The 18,215-nt window shown below is 38.2% G+C and overlaps 1 protein-coding gene across 11 annotated transcripts in view; it reads left to right on the top strand.

The window, feature by feature from the left end:
* INPP4B (inositol polyphosphate-4-phosphatase type II B) overlaps positions 1–18,215 on the top strand; it is a 311,298-nt gene that overhangs the window by 150,563 nt on the left and 142,520 nt on the right. Inside the window, exon 1 of one of the 11 annotated variants that reach the window (XM_057419392.1) lies at positions 3,468–3,603. The exons of 9 other annotated variants lie outside the window; for them this stretch is intronic. The gene's annotated coding sequence lies outside the window, so the exon portion shown is untranslated. Of the gene's footprint in view, positions 1–3,467; positions 3,604–18,215 lie in introns of those variants that run through there. One more of the 11 variants, XM_057419384.1, reaches the window with a different exon arrangement.

Genomic DNA, 18,215 nt, shown 5'->3' with positions numbered 1-18,215 from the left:
ATGTTATAAAGTGAAAATTTAGATTATTTAGGCTTCAAATTGCATGTCTTTTAACTGGTGAGATTTGAATCTTCTATTAAACTTGCTTACTATGAATGAAAATTTGCAAAAGGTTTTTCTTTGCATGCTTCTTTGTATTGCAAGTATCTCTGTTAAAATGGAATCACACTGGAATGAGTAGGAAATGAAGACTGCCTGTCATTAAAAGATGCGTTGTGAGTCTGGTTGTGAAGCCAAATCTGAAGTGACAGCATTCCACTTTCCCTTGTGGGCATCGATCTATATCACAAAACCACCACACACTTTAGTGTGGTTTGTCATCTCTGCTGAAGAGGCCCCATGGCTTGAATATTAGGAACACTGCAGAGCAGGATGTGAAACGCATTAGCAGAAATAAATGTGAAAGCTTGTCTATCATCTACCTGCACTCTGCCTGTACTGGAGTGCTCTCAGTCCCTCCCTTTTGTGAATGCTAAAACTACTCCAGCTGCTTTTACTTTTTCTTTAAAACTTAAAGTGCTGTTGGAAGTGCTTGACTTTGTTTAGAGAAAAAACACTTAATTCTTCCTTTTCTCAGTTCTGGTCACTGTAATCTCTGAAGAATTTTTAGGAAAATATTGCTTTAAATTAGAAACTCTTAATATCTCATTCTTCTTAATAGAGCAGTACTGTATAGTACCATGGTCCTACCAACAGAAATACGTGCAGTAAAGCTTCAGATGTTCGTGTGTCTCTTCAACATCATGTAAATTTTTTTTTTTTTCACAAATACATACTTGCTGATAGATGTAGTTTCCCTTTTGCATCAGACTATAGATTCTTACTAAATGCTATTGTTAGAGATACTGGGAGGGAGAGATCTTTTTATTCTTCTGGGCACATGCATGTGGAATCCACCTGAAGTATTATTTATTAGTCTTTCTCAGAATTTTTAAAAAGTCTGGATGTATAAAGGGAAATTCAAACTGCTGACTTTCATTTGGATTTATATTGAAATAAAATCTTTCTTTGAAGTGGCTGAGGGTTACAGATAAGGTTTCATATATCTTAGTGTATCTGTAAGAGAATTGGGGATAAGCATCAGGACCGGGAAAGTTACAGGTATAGACTTAAAGTCCATTTGTAGCCTTACTGCTGTTTGTGCTTAGCCCTTGAAAATTCAATGGGAGGATTTGACTTTCCAAAATTCCTTCTCTCTTTGAATGCATTCTACTTTTCATCCTACTATTTCTCATACCCTCTTATTATTGTTTTCCTGTTTAAGGCAAACTCCTCCCTATTGCTGTATCTTCACAGAAAGTTGTAATCTACTATTTGTTAATTTTCCATTTTTCTTTTCCTTTTCTACCTGCTCTGTCAATCAAGTGTTACTGCTGCCTCACATGAGGCAAAGGTTTGCTCTGAGAACTGACATTTTGGAAAACTGCTGTAAAACTACATAGTGATGAGACTAATTGTATTCTGTAAAAATGTGAGGGGTTGCCTTGGAATTGCTTAGAAATAAAAGAGCCAAATAGTAAAAGATAACATTTTCCTGTAGATTTTTATTTTAACCAGCTAAGAATTTCAGTAACATAGGTGTGATTTTTCTAATCTCTGTAGCACTGTTCAAAAAGACTGCAAATGTGTCATTTTTCCATGAGTACTTGTGTATGCATATTCATAGATATTCATTGCTCCATCCCTCGCTTGACTGGCATGGAGCACATAGGAATAGTCAAACAGATCCAAGGTGGTTATTGCACTGCCCTCTCATTTCTAATGATGACTTTTAAGGTTCAAGAGTCATGTGCCTGCTATAGAAGGCTGGAATATTTTCCTCTGAAATATGCATAAAGCAGTGAATAGAGGAAGAAGAGCATGGTGTTCCTTTAGTAAGTGTGGAGCAAGCTGGCTGTGAAAACACGACCTCAGGTTGAAGAACATGCTTCTTTCCTTTCAAATGGTTGATACGCTTTCCTTCATAGTGCCTTTGACCTGGTGTTCCTTGGAGGAGACACTGGAGGAGCGGTTCTTCAGGAGGGGGGGCTAGTGCTCTTGTCAGGCAGGGTGCTGCAGCCCTCATGGGCAGCCCCAGCACTGCAAGCATGAAGGATTTCCTTCTACTAAAGGCAGCAACATGGGAATGTTTGAATGACTCAAAGGATAAGATCTGTCCTCACTGGTGATTTCCCTTTCATAAGAAAGGTGAATGATCTGCTCTTCCAGCTCAGGGGACTGGCTACCTGGAGAATGACTGGCCTTACTATGAAAGACTAAGGCAGAGAAGGCATTAAGTAAGCTCAGCCTTTTCCTCTTCCTTTGTAACTGTGTTTGCAGTAAAGGATGGGGATTCTCCTTATCCCTCCTTTTTTTTGCTACTGTATTTATAGAAGCATTTGTATTTGTTATTTGCAGAGGTAGCCAGATTAATTTCTAGTTGGGTTTTGGCCCTTCTAATTTTCTCTTTTCACAACCTCACAACATCCTTGTAGTCCTCCTGAGTTGCCCACCCCTTTTGCTGAAGTTCATAAGGTCTTCTATTTATTCCGGTGTTCCAGCTGAAGCTGTCTGTTCAGCCATGCCAGTCCTCTTTCTGCTGTCTAATCTTTTGGCACATGGGACGGCCTGCTCCTGCACATTTAAGATTTCCTTCTCTAAGAATTTCCTGCTTTCCTAGACTCTCCTTCCAATGGATTCTGTCAACCAGTCTTCTAAAAAGGCTGACGTCTGCCCTCCGGAAGTCTAAGGTAGCAGTTCTGCTGACTCCCCTATCCGTACTTCTCCAAGAATCAAAACCTCTATCATTTCATGGTCATTGTGCTCAAGATGGCCTCCAACTGTCACATCACCCACAAGTCCTTCTCTGTTCACAAACAGGTCCAGTGGGTGCCTTCCCTAGTTGGCTCACTCACCAGCTGAGTCAGGAAGGTCTCCAGGAACCTTTGAGACTGTTGGCTCTCTGCTATGTTGTGTTTCCAGCAGTTGTATGGTAAGTTGAAGTCCCCCACAACAATGCAGGCTAGCAATTGTGAGACTTCTCTCAGCTGCTTACAGAACATTTCATCTGCCTCTTCTTCCTAGTTGAGTGGTCTGTAACAGACTCCGACCACTATACCTGTCTTGTTGGCCTTTCCCCTGATTCTTACTCATAGACACTCAAGCCTGTTATTGCCATCATTAAGCTCTAGATAATCAAAACAGTCCCTAACATTTAGGGCTACCCCACCACCTCTCTTTCATTGCCTCTCCCTTCTGAAGAGTCTAGAGCCATCCATTTCAGCACTCCAGTTATCAGAGTCATCCCACTGTGTTTCTGTGATGGCAACTATGTCATAGTTTTCCCACCGCACAATGTCTTCCAGCTCTTCCTGTTTGTTGCCCATGCTGCATGCATTGGTGTCATGCACTTCAACTGGGCTATTGATCCCCACCTTTTTGGGGGGAGAAGCCCTAATTCCTGTGTGACCATTCTCTGGTGCTTCAGTGGTTTCTAACACATCAATAGCCGTTGCGTCTTTGCTGCCACATAGATCTCTGTCCCCTGCCTCCACTGAGTTGGCAGACCTAAGGACATTGCTAGCACACCATCCCTCTAACACTGGGCCCCCAGGCTTATGTCAGGTAAACCCGGTTTTACCCCCTTTCCCCTTCAAATCTAATTTAAAGCTTTTTCAATGGGGCCCACTAACTCCTGTGCAAAAGCTAACTTTGCTAGCTACCTCTTCTATCTCTCTTCAGAGAAAGGCACTTACCAATATTGATGTAATAAGTAAAAGGTTCAGCATAGTTAAAATCTAGTCCTTCAGTGGCAAAAATATTTCAAAAATATAATACTTAATATATTTAGATGCAATAAGGATTGAAAGGATGTAAAGAAATATGTATGGAGCTGTTGTGTTACGAAAGCAGGCACTTAAAACCAGTTTGGAAACAGATTTTTCTTTTCAAGTTTTTGTGTGTATGTTCTGGGAAAATGGAACAAATTCAGTTTATTAAAACAGACTTTTCTCCATTACCATGTGTCTCACAAGAGTGTTCTATACAGTTATGGATATATTTGCACCAGGAAATGTTTGCATTTGAAATTTTGTACTTTCAAAGTAAAGCTGAGGAAATAATTCTATTTAAAAAAGAGTTGCATGCATTGGACTTAACGTGAGACTATCTTCGTGAGCAAGTTTTTGTTAGAAGAGCATAATAAATTGTTCGGAGTGAACTAGTTAAATGATTTGAATTATGCTGTACTTTAAATATTTGATGAATAAACATGCAAGGTTTATGTAATCATTTAGGAATTCCAGTGTTGTTAGAAATGCATGTATCATTGAATTTTACAGTAATCAAAACCTCTTTATGCAATCATTATGCAGTATACTACAGAAGCAAATTCCCATGTGGCTGAAATTCTCCATGCTTGCCTTTTTTCATGCCAGAAATGGGGATTTTGTTTTGATCTGTTCTTTATTTTGTCTTCTTCACCATGGATTGCATGATCATAAAAAGAGGGGAAAACAATCTGGCTTTCTAACATGCAGTTTTTTAATAAACCGTTTGCAGTTTGTGCAATGTTGGCTGGAAAACTAAGAGAACAAAGGACAAATATAGTCGGTAACATAGTCAAAGTGTAGTGCATTTGCTTTTCTGAAAATCTCTCCAGCATAAATGTGAATTAACATTACAAACATCAACAGTTAAACTCAGAGTTTCAGTGCACACAGTATCAACTCCTTTGTAGTGTTACAGCACTTTGTGGTATATGAGATTTCCTTTCACTGAGAAGTAAGCTGCCTTCCATCACCTTGAATTTATTACTCATTGATGAGGTCATGGATCTTTGTCAAGCAGTCACTGGCACAGTGACATTAGGTAGGATTATGTTTAGTATGTTTGGTGTGTTTTCCCAGCATTCTGGGGTGTTGCGAATTTGGTGGATTTTTTCTTTCTTTTTCTTTTTTCCCCTCTGGAGTTCTTTTCATCACAGCTATGATATTTGTAAAGCAAGAATAGTTGAAGTTTTTTATAGTACCATGCAGCTGTTGATGCTTATTCTTGCAGTCTTATTATCCTTATACCCTTTGTTGTATATGCGGTCTCACTAATGTGAAATGAAAAAGCTACAAGTCACAATTATCCAAACAATATTGGTAAGATTTCATTTTTCCCTTTTTTTTTATATTTTTTTTTTTTTAATTTCAATTTGGAGTAGGGAACACTGTCTATTTTCCTTATACCTCCTTTCCCTATCTTTGTTGTTCTTCCCCAGTTTTCTCTGCCAGTTTCAGCATGTTATCAGTAAGGCACAGTATTTAAAACAACCATTGTAATGGTTTGTATGTAATGGTTCATAGAGCTTTTGAGGTAACTTTGTTTAGAACAAAACCAGAGATACCAATTTGCAAAGACTGTTCTGTCAGTTTTGACTGTAAATATTACACCTGAGCCATATTCAAGTGAAATTGAAGCTTTCACTAGAAAGAAATTTAAAAATACTATTTTGTCTACAAGTTGATAAGCAAGTTTGTTGTCATGCACACCAAGGAGTAGTACATTTGTACCAATACTAGAGTATGTATTCTTGTGGGATTAGAAGAAAACTTTTTAACTATGGGTGTAGTACATTGATATGACTTGAAATGTACAATTATTTCTGGTGGAGGCTGAAGTGTTCTTGCTTTGTGTGTCTCATGGTTACATATTGTTGCCTATATTGCTTAGGTTTTTGGTTCTATAGAAGAATATGAGCATTTGTCACTGTGTTATTTTTAGGCAAAACAAAGAAATCACTGGATCTCTATGGCGCGGAAGGAAGAGTGGAGGATACTGCCTTCTCTGTTTTGCATCTGTTAGCACAAAATTAGGCAGGTGTGTTACTGTCTAGTAAGTTTATGTCTGTACTACTTCCACCAAAATCTGGGAGCAGGACCAGAGGCAGTACTGGATCACAGTTTTATGTTCCCTTCTTTACCCTTTAGAAGTTTTACTGGGAGTGTCAGAAGCAATCAAAAGCTCTAAACCTTTTTTTCTAGATGCATTGAGTGATAAAAGCTGATTCCTTTGATTGCAACAGCATGTGCACCATGAGCCACTGTATGGATCTGCTTTGTCATAAAATGCAGATTTGTAAGTTTTGTTTTGGAGAAAACTATTTCTCTGGTGAGATTACTTTGGACAGGATAGTGTTCTTCCTGATAAAATCTGTGTTGTGTGGGACAAATGCGATTTATTTCCTGTAGAAGGCAGCAGTCAGTGTGTCTTTGAGATGCTTGCAAGGCTCGGATTTTGACACACACCTGCCTTAGTGAAATCAAGCATGGAGGTACTTGATTTGTTCTAGCTGTGGATCCTCACTGCCTCTGTTCCTGGGGAATAACTTGGAGGCTCTTCAAAAAGAAGTAATTGCAAGGCTCTTGCTCAAGAAATTATCTCTCAGTGTGGGAGCTCTGGACAGTTACTGCCCAGTTATTGCTACCCTGTTCTGAAATAACATCACCCCTGTGACAAGAAAGTTTCTAATTAACTATGCCCAAATGGCTTTCAGGTTTGGGTATAACAGAAAAAAGACTGTCCTTTCAGTGTAAATTAAAATATAGATACATATACCCTGTTCCGTTGAGAGGCTTCCTGAAAGACTGTTTCCATGTATGTACAATACTGTGTGAGACTTGTGTCCAGAGGTTCACTGTCTTAAGACATCCTTGGCCTTATCAGTTACCAGTCCTCTCCTAGAAACCAGGAGGAGAGACGTGGTGAGTATTTGGCCAACATTCCAATACAAAATGCATACTGGGTGGCTAGGAAGAATCTCAAGAGTCTCAGTTCTAGGTGTGTTCTAGATGACCAATCTAGTAGCGCATAGCAGGGTAGTACCATCATTGCTATTGTAGATGACACACCACGCTGAAGTAGTTTGTTTGGCTGTTTTCTGTTTCATGACTGCTGAAATTTGATTTGGGCATGCGAGTGGGAGATGGGGAGTAGCTGGCCAAGCAAAAAGATTGCTAGAGATGTGACAGGCAGAAAGTATCAGAGGGAAAGGAGACTCATGTGCAGAGGCAGAGAGATTGAAGTATAAAGTGCGGCCAAACTTTGATACGCTAAGAACTTAAATAGCCCACCCCTTTCCATCTCAGGCTTGCATACTGTTAGAGGTGGATGTGTGTGTTTGCATACAGGTAGAGCTGGATCTCTGGAGTGAGCTTCAAGTCCCAGTTCCTTTGACATTACTGTTAGAAAGAATAATGACACATTAGGCTATGGAAGGAATTGCTGGAGAAATAGCTATTAGTACTGTGAAGCCTCAAGATAGTAGGTCTTTGAGTTTATATACAAACAAATTCTGAATACAGAATTCACTAAAATAAGAATAATACAAAGACTACAAAGTCGTGTGATGGAAACAGAAAGCTTAGGTAAAATGAAGACCATGCTTCTCTACAATTGCTTTGCTAATCCAGAGTCCATGTAATTACACTATACCTGCATATTCTTGTTTTCTGTACCTAAGGCTTTTAGGTTAGGTGGTGGTGTTAGTGTCAGTTGCTTCTGCAGTCACTAATATGCTAATATTGAGTATAATAAGTTGTAATGCTTTTTTTGTGTGTGATACTGAGTATGAAAACTAGGGAAGGGGGAACAAATTCAGTTTCAGCCTCTATAAACATGGAACTTAGAGCATTAGTAGCTAAAACAACTGTAAGTAAAATGCATGTTTTATTTTCCTTGAAAAATGCAGGCAGTATGTGCTGATACTACTAGCAAGTACAATATGATGAGTTATGGAAGTCTGTTTCTTACTATCTTAAAAAAAATGTCCTATTCAGGGAATATGGAATTGTGTGTAGTTTGCTTATCTACACCAAAGTAGTAATTTCAAGTAACTTCATTTTATTTGTGGTTTCTCATTCATGAGATTTATTCATGGCTCGTTCAGATTTAGTGCTACAAACTATGAGAAAAAGCTTATCATACTTTAGTAAAGCCACTTAATTTTTCAGTGAAATATTTAAGTTGCCTTTTTCAAAGAGGGAAATGTTTTGATTGTGATTGAATTAGTATAATAATCGTACATTATTATTAGCACTTATTTTAAGCAGATAAACACTTTCTCCCAAATTAGCCAAAGCTGATGCTGTAAGAACACCTGTAACAACACCTCACCTTACCAAAAAATACAGTGGGTTTGGAGGACATTTGGTTTTGCCTCAAATTTCTGAAGCTAGTTTATTTTCTTGTCTTCCGTGAAATGAATCCTGCTTTAAGTGGTGGTATTGGTCAAAGGAGCCTTGAAATGTTGGGGGAAAGAGGGCCAAGAATGTTCCATCTTGTATGATTTATTTCTCTTGAAGTGGTTTTGGTTTGGTTAGGGGATGCTTTTTGGGGGTAAGGGTTTGTTTCTAGCAAGATGCTTGGCCTGATGGTACTTTAAACTTGTCAGCTCTAGCTGACTGGGTGAGACAAAATTTCCACGTGGCATAATTTCTGGAGCCTGGGCTGGCAGGAAGTCTGAGGGCGGGGTGCTGCTTGCAGCCCAGAATATAGGTTAGTATCTGAGCAATAATAACATTTCCAAGAGAGAAGGCTGAAATTCTGAAGGGTGCATTTATTTACATGAAGCTTTTTAAATTCATTTTTAGAGGAGGGCTTCAGTTGTTCCTTTCTAATCTCTTCCTCCTTTCCCAGTTTTCAGATCACTGAGAAGATCACATTTAAGTAGTTTATTTTATAAGCTGGGTGAAAAGATTGGAGTTTGTCCCACATGGTCTAAAAGAGCAGTGTGTGCTGTTTAGTGCTCTGACTTTTCTTCCATATGTTGTTTCTAGAGTCAATAATAACAAAATCCTAAGGAAGATGAAAATGGTCTGTATCGAAATGCTGAATAGCACTGAAGGTCAGTGTCCTGTATAAACAGAACAGTTCCTGTGTATGCTGGGGGAACATGTGTACGTGTATTTACATTGACAAAGTGTGTTAGAAAGGGCTCTACTTTTTGAGGTATGGTTTCTTCAGGATGTTAGAAGAAAAGAGCCGAAATGCAGGCTACCATAGCAGATATCTTTATTTACTTATTTATTTCTTAGTGCTTTTTCCTATTTCTAAATCTATATGGCACTTGTAACCACTAATGAAGTTAACTGTGTATCTCCTTGACCTTTCTTTTTTAGAGAGGAAAATCTAAGAAGCAGGGCTGTTATTGTTACATTGGTAGCTTCATATCCAGAATTGGATTTTTCCCAGTTCTGTTAATCAGTCCTTTCCTCTAATGTCTGTATCTGAAAGTGGAGGTAACGTGTGACCACAGTATTTCTCTGGTGGCATTAGTTCAAATACAGAGTTGTTTGCAGCACGTACTGCATCTCCTCTGGGGTTTTATGAAAATGTTACTGTATTCAGAATATTTTGGTACTGAATAGTAACTTGCAGCAGTTTATTCACTGGAAAATATTTGTGCAAGGAAGGACAGTGGTGGCCCTGTTAGTCTGAAGAAATCTGCATGTATATCATCCCATTTTTACAATAAAAGCCTCATGGCAGCAGATAATTATTTTAATGTTAGTTATCTAATTGAATATAGCACCATTGCAAAGTTTTGCAAAGTGTGCAGTCTCTATGCATGCCTTTTGATGGCAAGTTTTCTGTCCTCACGTTTGCATAAATCCTTATATACAACATGTAGGCTGAAGAGTGTGAAATGTCTTTGGAGTAAGCTGGAGGATGCTGAACCTGTGAGCTGCATGGCCCTTCAGCTCCTGCCCACGTTGCTTCTAACAATCTAACAGCTCTACCTCAGGCTCAAAGTGTCTGTGCCACACAGAAATTACTCAGTGTGGGGGGTACCTAAATAAAAGGCCACAGTGCTTTTCCCTTTGTGCTTGATCTGTTTGGAAGCTTCAGAGTTCAGGCAAGCCTGTCTATAGTATGGGTTAGTGCGCTTACCCTGTGGAAAGCAGTTGAGTATGTCAGTTTCTGTCAATAAGACCTAGCTGCGTGTTATTTGTAGGAGAATTCTCAGGAGTATTTTGCAAACTATGCTGCCAGACCTCCAGCAGAAAGTGTGTCTGCACGGCAATATTGCAACAAGGAATTGGACCCTCTTGTCATGTGCAAATGTAGTTTCTATAGAGGAAGAGAAAGAGATACTCTTAATTTAAAGTTAAATGTACTCACCTCTGGAGTTAACAACTGTTCGACTAAGAGATGGTAATGCTACACACTGCTTGAAGATAAAAGCTGAAGTCATACCTTACTGAAGGTATTAGAAGGTGTTTGTCCGGCAGCTGTAGCTATTTGAATCAAGAACATGGATGAACATAGGGAACCAGACTTCTGTTTCAGGAGTAAATCCTCATCATGAGCAAGGATGTATTAAAGTAAGATACTTCCCGAATGAGCAAAGACATTCTGCTTAACTGGATTCTCTGGACAGTCTTAAAGATAATATTAATTACAGCACTTTTTATGATAGAAAATGATGTTTGCAGTACGTCAGTGCAAGCTGCATTTTCTCCCCCAGAGCTGTTAGTATTTTTGAAGCATTTGAATTGAGCTCTGGATGTAATTTAACTCCAAAAATTTCGTCTTAATGCAAACTTTCTATACTGTAAATGTACGGAAATGTCTCCAGAAATCATATATGAATCTACAGTCTTACTTGCAATGGAAAAGGAATTTGTTGAAGAAAAGTAGAGAAAAAGCAAGGATGGATGCCTCACTAATCTTCATGGAACTTGTTGAATTCACTGTGAACTTTTGATACGCTCATGTCACAACTTACTGTAGAAGTTCCTATCGTTCAGTTCAGAAACTTGAAGATGTGTTTCAGTAGTGAGTCAAATGTGATTTGCCGTGGACTCCCCAGCACTTTTTATTAGTGTAGGGGCCCCATTTGACTAGAGCAGCTTGCACTGGGGCAACCAGCATGGTAGTAACCTGGCGGTGCAGAGCTAGCAGCTCTAGCTAGCTAAGGCTTGACAGAGGCCCTAAAACCTTCACAAAATGACTTTAGTCAGCTTTATTTGGTCTGCTGGCAAATGTCTAGACTTCTGAAAAGTGACAGTGAGGCTTGTTACAGCTTCCGTTTCATGATCCTTCCTCATTAGGCTGTCTTTTAAAGCACAAGACACGTCGCTCTTAAACAAAAGAGAACTTTTTGGAATGGATTTCATTGAATATTTTTTGTTCAGTTGGCAGCTGCGAAGACTGAGTTGATTCTTACATAATTTTTGTTCACCTTGGGGTTCATGTAATTTGTGGCAGACTCTCTTTCATGTCACTTTATCAGTTACTTTTTGTGTTTTAGCATAGATGCTCCACTCCAGTGCAAACAAAAAGCAAGAAAAAAGCCAGTTTTCCAGATATTCTCTTAAGAGACAAAGGATGCAACTAACTCATATGCCACAGTAGTCATTGAGGAAATCATAGCTTATACACTGGACTGGAAAAAAAACGTGAAAGCTCTGGAATGGTACTGGATTGTTTAAGGTGCTTTTTAGGAATCAAACACAAGGTCTTGACTCTTTTCTCTTCCCCCCTGCCTTCCCCCACATCAATTTTCACTGTAGCTGAAGATTATGCTAAGGCTTATGGGTTGAATTTAGAAAGATATTCAGACTGGAGATATGTACACACCTAAAGATGCCAGTGAGCTCCTGTATGGATTCTAATGAAGTTAAGCATCCAATTTTCCATTTTTTAGCTACTTGAGATACTTTTGGTCAACCTATACCTACTTAGATGCCTTTAATGCTGCCTAAAGAAGTTTGCCAACACCATTTTCAGTCTCTACATACTTTTAGAAAATGTGACTCTAACTTTGCCAGATTGGTGTCCACTATAGCATCTCTTTTACAGATGTCTGTGTGGCAGCACAAAGTGATATGCTCCATAAACTTTCAAGATGGAGGTCAAGTACCTTTTCAGGAGTTAATCGACCAGTAGTGTGGATGGAATACATTCCTGGCTATCAGATTGTACCTCAGACTGGCTTCTAACAGTTTGTAATAGGAAAATTGATTACAGCTCTCCTGTAATCAGATGGCGGGGTGGGCGGTATATTGGCCTACACAGTGATACGTAGAGACTTTGGGCAGTCTGGGGGAGAACAGTGTCTCAGCTTCTAGTCCTTGCCTTGGTGATTATTTTACAAAATCAAGATGAAGAAATTCACTTATATATGGCTGATAGGACCTGAAAGATGGGGGAGAAACTCGGGTTTTAATGCAGTTTTACTAGGTACAAGTACAGTGAGATGAAGACTCTGAGGATTGAAGATCGGGTAGGAATACCTTTGGAATAAAGAATCTGGAAACCCATGCCTGGGAGTTTTATAGACAATCAACCTGTCATCAAGATAAAGTATTTTCAGGAAAGAGTTGCCATAACCATAAAGAAGTAGTAATTCAGCAGAACAGACTGTTTGCATTGAAACATTTTGGACTGAATTCCAAAATATTACTAATGTGATCTGCAGCTTCCCTCACATTTCTGTTGGTAAACTGTGTAGGTATCACTGTGTTTAGTCTGTCATTCTGTTTTACTGTTCTTTGAACTTGAACATGCAGGTAGTTACTATAACATAATTTTGTCTTATATGCCTGGTGAGAAGTGTATTGTGGGATTTGGTTAGAATTTCACAATTAGGAATTACGTAATGTCTTTTATATTTTGTAAATGGACTGTTCAGTTCAAAAGCATGGTGGGTTTTTAATGTGTAAAATGTGTATTTTGTTTTGTTTTCTAGAGGGTATGAAGATTGATGTTGGTTAGTTCAGTGAGTTAAAGCCATCTAAAAATTGAACTGACCATTCAGAACAGTGAGAACAGGTGCACTGAATCTGAATGACTTGGAAAAGTCAGAAAAAGACAGAAAAAGAACGAGGACTTTTGTTTTGAAAGAGGTAAAGCAATAGTAAATATGTGACAAAGGGGGATTTTGATAAATTAAAAGGGTTAAAAGACAATTAGTAAATTTGGATTCAGCCTGTGCCCTTGTTTTTTAATTAACAGCTGTGTTTTTGAACTGAGATATAAATAATATCTTCATTACACTTGTTCTTAGAGTCACAGGGAAGTCTGTGAAGGCTGTGGTCCTTTGCTTCTAGATGTTTGTTATATAGGACTACTGGAAAGGAAATTAAGTGTTTAATATAGCAGGGAGAATACTCTTGATAAAAGTTCAGCTCTGTCAGCATGTCCTTTGTAAATTCATGGTTTCTGAGTTTTTGTGGGCATGAAAACTGGCTTCAGGCTGAATTTATGAAGATTTAAGGCTAAACTCTTTGAAGTATCAGGGGATTTTGGTGCAGGGAATACCTCTTATTGTGGCAGTGTGAATATATGTCATAACAAATATTTCTTAAAATGACTTTTAAAATAGGTAGTAATTTTTTGATTCTTGGGAGTCTTGTTTTGGGTGGTTTTTTTTTGTGTGTGTGTTTTTTTGGGGGTGCATGTTTGTTCAGCTTTTTTTGTTTGTTTTTCTTTCCATTTAAAGTAATTTGAAATGGAGAATAGGCTGATAAGAAGTGTGTGGAATAAAATAGTGATCTGTGCTCATATTGATATATGCACAACAATAACTATTATAAGCAGGAGAATGCTCATACTTATGAAAGCACCTCAGTACCAGGCAGGAATTCAGATTTGTCTGAATTTGTCATGCTGCATATTGGATGTACATAGGCTAAATGGTTAAAAATGATTTAGACTTCATAGCAGGGTATCTCTGCTCTAGCCTAGAATAGCAGTCATAGTCCGCAGGGCAATATGAGCATAACAGCAGCCAAGCAGTGCCCAGAAGAATTCAAGGGGAGTAAAGCTCAAAGGCAATTTACAGTGTTTCAGTAACATTCGAAAAATATGGTCTTTTGGAGGAGGGGTATAACTTTTATTTGCTTTATCAGCATATGCTAAGAATGTCTCTTGCATCAGATGTCAGTGAGAATATGAAATTGGAAGGTCCATTTTCCTTCTCTAATTTCCAGCAGCCCCAGTTTTAAAGTCTGGGGAGTACTACCCTAGTTTTAATAGATCTCCTTCCTTTGATATTAATGGGAAGTTGCATTCATTTAGAATAATCATCTCTCCTTGCAGCTCTTGTTTTGTGATGCTAAAAAAACACAATAAATTGAACTATTTTAGTCTTACTACCTAAAAGTTGTTAACCATTCTTACCAGCATTCTTAATCCTATTTCTTGAATATGAATGTCAAGTGTGTACAGTATTGCTCATAATGTGGAAATACCTTTCCTGATATATCTGAAAAGGAATTTGCTTTTTTTCAAAGTTGTTGATGCCTCATGCTCAGCCTGCCAATGAGTGGTATGCCTAAGTCTTTCTGCTGCTGTTTCCTGAACTAGCACGCTTCTAGCTTGTAGCGGAAGTGCTAGTTGTTACTAATTGAATGCATCGCCTTATACTTGATACAGTTACGTGCCTGTTACTCAGGTCTCCCATGTGTAATTCTTTCTGTATCCCTTTGTGGTTTTACTTGTTACAGATCCTGCCTTTCAAATTTTATTTCAAAGCTTCTGCAATTTTTGCTGTAGTGTTCAGTGAAAATATGAAAAAAATTAGCCCTGCCACTGAGTCTCAAGGAACCGTTATTACTGTTTCAACCCTGCCATTTCCTGGTTAGTCAGTCTGTTATTCTAATTTCTTTCTAACCAGCTAATACATTTTTGAAAAGCCACTATATCAACTGCTTTATTGCAGTCCAGAAGATAAAAGCTACGGCATTTCCTTTGTCTAGACAATCGGTTATCTTACTGAAAGAAAATAAGAAATCAGTCTGCTTTATCTCTGTTTAATGAACATGTGTATTTTCCTAATAAGAATATACATATGTATGTATAAATATTGTGGCAACCATCAGTAATACAGTCACCAGTCAGGGGAGATGCAAAATCATGACTAAATCTTAAATTACTGGGAAGATCCAGAATAACTTGCAGTTTTTAGTAACATGCCAACTAGACTATCCACTGTCCTTGTCAGCCTACTGATGATGTTAAAGTCTAACTATGAAGAACATGAAACACTGTGAGCTAATGGGACCTGAGGAAACCGCATTAACAACAGTTTGAATCACAGCTGATGGAGTTCTGGGGTGGTGGGTGGTTTGGCTTTTTGCTTCTTTTCTCCTATAACACATTTGAGAGGCTTGACATCCGTGAGATTTTTCTGCGCTCTGTAAGTTATGTCTAACATGGAGGGTTAGGGTCTGGTTTCATTATATTAATTGGTGGTTTATATTTCCAAATACTTTCCAGGTTAAACACGTCATTCATTCTTTTCACATTGGGCTACATAGTTACATTTTGCTTTAGTGCCTACCACAGTTTATTTGCAGCGTTTCTGACAGCACCTTCAAATCTGTTTGGATCTCAGTCTGTTGGTGTGTTCCAAATGGCAGCAGGACGTTTTAGGTTGCTTGCAGGTGATCAAAACCCTCAGGTGGTTTTACATGCTTCACATATCAGTGTTGTTCACTCTTTAGATTTTTCCCCTTCTCAGTTTTATGATTCCTTAGGAAGATTTAGTTTTAACACTGAGCTAGAGTAACATATCAGAAAGTAATGCAGATATCTTTAAAGCACACAGTTGCATTTGTTTTGCTGGAAGTCTAGTCAAGTACATAGAGAATCTCACTTGGACAGTCCTAACTTTAAGTTGTCTTCATGAAATAATGAATAATTATAATGAATAATGAAACTATTGTGATAGAACAGTGTTTCAAATGTACATAAACAAAATCCACTCATGAGCATTTTAAACTTAGTCAACAACAAACTTTGCAACAAATTTTTAAATAAGCTTAGGAAATACTTAAATTTCTGCAGAAGAAACCTGATTTTATGGGATCCTGGTCATTGACTAATTTTCTCTTGTTTATCAAGTAATTGCTTTTCTATGGAGAAAATAAGGGTTTCAAGCTTAAGATATGTTCCTGGTGTAAGACGTTTCTCCTTGGCAGTTTTGAGTTCTTAAAGATTCTTCTCTTGTATTTAAAGGAAAGAATGGGTCCATCTTGCTCAGAGGTAAATCCATCTGTTAAGAAAACGGAGTCCTGAATTGTTGTCGTGGGTCCTCAGACTATGTTCTCCCCTTTGTCTGCTTAGTGAAAGAACCTTTTTCATGTAAGAAACAGCACTGAAGTATCAAAATTCTTAAAATGAGTTTGAAAATATTACTGCAAAAATTACTATTTGGTTCCTTTTTCATACCAGATTCTCTTTTACAGGCCCAAAGCTTCTGCTTTTGTAGTGGTGTTACTTCAGTGACCTGAATTTGCCTCTAATTCACATTGGCAAAGCTAGGAGTGGCCCTTAATTGTTTTAAGTAGTATCTATTTTACAAAAAGCGTGACCGGAAAAGCATTTCGTACTTGGAAAATACCTGTGAAACAGCACACTTTTCCTTACACTTATTGACTCTTCCCCTGTGAAGAACATTTTTTGTTCAGACTGTACTTTCCTTACTAAATTGCTGCCATTTAGCATTCATCTGAATCCAATTTCCCATGAGACATCTTTGAGAAAGGGCTGTTCTGAATAAGTATATCATATTTAATTAAAATGATACTATAATTTCATTCTTTTTGTTATGGTCTAAAAATTCTGAAGTTTCAACAGGAATTTCTTGTCTCCTTTTATGCTTTTTTCCTTGTTTTACTGGCTTTGAAGAAAATAGCCATTAGTGGCTTAGATGTTGTTAGGGCAGAAATTATGCTGGTATATTAGTGTTCCTAGAATGGAAACCGTTGCAGAAATCACATGTGCAGTGAAGTAACTGCAGCTGTACTGTTTGTTTCAAAGACAGTGCATTGTTTGGTGTTTGGTATTGAGTTTAGGGAAGTGGGAGGTAGCAGTGAAATTAAGAGTTAAAATGCTCAATTTAGTGTGGATATGCCAAAAAAAAAGAAGCCTTTTCAAAAAAAAGCCTCATTAAGTACAAGGAGTTAAGACATTTTATTTTACTTATGAGTGTTGGCATTATATTTCCTGCTTGTTTTACTGGAGAACAGAAATGACATATGCAGCTAGTGCAGAAACTTTCATTGCACCACTAGGCATGGGACACAGCTTTCAAATCCCCAGATTTTGAACTGTGAATGAAAAATAGTAGTTCTGTCTTCCTTGATAACATTTCCGTTGTACAGCCTGAATGAAAAGGGTATTAAAAAGTGATGTACAAATATAACTTTTTTTTTTACTTAGTCTAACTTCAATGTTTTTGTTTTCCAAAATAATTTTATATTTGTCATTAAAATGACTAGATTACTGGTGTAGTAGTAAAACCAGTCAAGTGTATTTACACACTGGCTTTAGTGTATTAACAACATCTGAGGTTATAAAAGAAAGGTGGCTAAGCAACCATGGCCCTTCAAATAGTTTCATATGTAGTGTTTTCTGTCTTAAGGCAGTACCCAAGTTCTTCTTCAGAACCTGAAGGTGCTCATAGCTGAGAGGTCCATTGTGTTTTGCTGGCCCTGTTTCTAAGTGCTCTGAGGAGATAAATCTCTTGGATAGCATGCTGGATGAGAGAAAGTATGGGAGTTACACGTCACATGTCTCTGAATAGCCTGCCTTTTAATGTAGCTCTGCCCAGCTGAGTTGTGTGGCTGAGACTTGTGTTTTTTTGGGATGGTTTCAATTAAGTCTTGGGCTTTGAAGAGGTATTAAACCAGCACAGTGGTTGGAATGCAGAAATATATTCATTAGGGGGATACCCCCAACTGTGAACAGAGGAAGGAAGCTGAGTAATCCAGTGGTATGTGGAACAGGAGACAAGAACCTATGTTCCTAATTTTATCCCAGGCTTACTATATTATCACAGGCAAGTCACAAATATTATATTTCTATGCTGTAGAGGATTTGATTTTTATGGGATTACTCCCAGTGCATGAGATCAAATATGTGTACATTGGTAGGATCAAAGTATTAGGTAACCAGTCTTAGTGACTGAAGATGCTAAGCATGAAAATAGTGGCTATGTAAATAGGTGCTTCTGCCTCAGTAAAATGGAGGAAATGCATGTGTTATACAGAGAAATGCATGGGATGTTCTAGAGCTAACTTTCCGTTTTAACAGGATGCACTGTAAAATTGTTTAGGTTGGAAGGGACATTAAAGCTCATCTAGTTGTAACCCCCTCCCACTGGTAGGGACACTTTCCATTAGACGAGGTTGCTCAAAGCCCCATCCAACCTGGCCTTGAATGCTGCCAGGGATGGGGCA

This window comes from Pezoporus wallicus, unplaced genomic scaffold (assembly GCF_028554395.1).
Source record: "Pezoporus wallicus isolate ANWC-B61680 ecotype Strahan unplaced genomic scaffold, APGP_CSIRO_Pwel_v1 contig_6597, whole genome shotgun sequence".
Classification (NCBI taxonomy): domain Eukaryota; kingdom Metazoa; phylum Chordata; class Aves; order Psittaciformes; family Psittacidae; genus Pezoporus; species Pezoporus wallicus.
Note: the sequence above shows the minus strand (reverse complement) of the source record. Positions and strands in the feature narration are given on the sequence as shown.